This window comes from Ovis canadensis, chromosome 2 (assembly GCF_042477335.2).
Source record: "Ovis canadensis isolate MfBH-ARS-UI-01 breed Bighorn chromosome 2, ARS-UI_OviCan_v2, whole genome shotgun sequence".
NCBI classification, from domain to species: Eukaryota; Metazoa; Chordata; class Mammalia; order Artiodactyla; family Bovidae; genus Ovis; species Ovis canadensis.
The window spans coordinates 57,051,596-57,052,866 of record NC_091246.1 but is presented as its reverse complement, the minus strand read 5'-3'; the positions used below and the strand labels follow the sequence as shown (position 1 = coordinate 57,052,866).

The following is a 1,271-nucleotide window of genomic DNA, read 5'->3' as shown; positions in this document are numbered from 1 at the left end:
ATTTTATATCCTGCAACTTTACTATATTCATTGATTAGCTCTAGTAATTTTCTGGTGGAGTCTTTAGGGTTTTCCATGTAGAGGATCATGTCATCTGCAAACAGTGAGAGTTTTACTTCTTCTTTTCCAATTTGGATTCCTTTTATTTCTTTTTCTGCTCTGATTGCTGTGGCCAAAACTTCCAGAACTATGTTGAATAGTAGCGGTGAAAGTGGACATCCTTGTCTTGTTCCTGACTTTAGGGGAAATGCTTTCAATTTTTCACCATTGAGGATAATGTTTGCTGTGGGTTTGTCATAGATAGCTTTTATTATGTTGAGATATGTTCCTTCTATTCCTGCTTTCTGGAGAGTTTTTATCATAAATGGATGTTGAATTTTGTCAAAGGCCTTCTCTGCATCTATTGAGATAATCATATGGTTTTTATTTTTCAATTTGTTAATGTGGTGAATTACATTGATTGATTTGCAGATATTGAAGAATCCTTGCATCCCTGGGATAAAGCCCACTTGGTCATGGTGTATGATCTTTTTAATGTGTTGTTGGATTCTGATTGCTAGAATTTTGTTGAGGATTTTTGCATCTATGTTCATCAGAGATTTTGGCCTGTAGTTTTCTTTTTTTGTGACATCTTTGTCAGGTTTTGGTATTAGGGTGATGGTGGCCTCATAGAATGAGTTTGGAAGTTTACCTTCCTCTGCAATTTTCTGGAAGAGTTTGAGTAGGATAGGTGTTAGCTCTAAAAATATGGAACGCTTCACGAATTTGCGTGTCATCCTTGCGCAGGGGCCAAGCTAATCTTCTCTGTATCGTTCCAATTTTAGTATATGTGCTGCTGAAGCGAGCACCTGGGAGACTATTTAAAGGAGCAAGTGAAAAGAAATCATCAAAAGGATACATTATAACCAAAAGGCAGATATCATGGGTCAATCAAGCAATCCCAGAAACATATCCACACATATAGGACAATTAACTTACAGAAGAGGTGCGAAGCCAGTTTAAAAGAGAAAGAATAATCTTCTTGACAAATGGCACTGGAAACATGTAGTACATGGGTAATATCCATAGATATCCGTATGCAAGACTATGGGTTTTGATCCCTACCTCACACCATATAAAGAATTAACTAAAAATAGATCAAAACATAAATCTGTTAAACTTGGACAAAATCTGTTTGACCTTGGTTAAGCCAAGATTTCCTAGAGATGACACCAAAAATAAGATCCACAAAAGAAAAGAAACTGATAAATTAAGTTTCATCTTTGAAGAAA

At 35.8% G+C, this 1,271-nt stretch overlaps 1 non-coding gene across 1 annotated transcript; it reads right to left on the bottom strand.

Annotated features, from left to right (window-relative positions):
- Nucleotides 1–741: 741 nt before the first annotated feature.
- LOC138434784 (U6 spliceosomal RNA) lies at nt 742–848 on the bottom strand. The gene has a single exon (XR_011254864.1). It is a non-coding gene; the product is annotated as a U6 spliceosomal RNA (small nuclear RNA).
- Nucleotides 849–1,271: the final 423 nt, after the last annotated feature.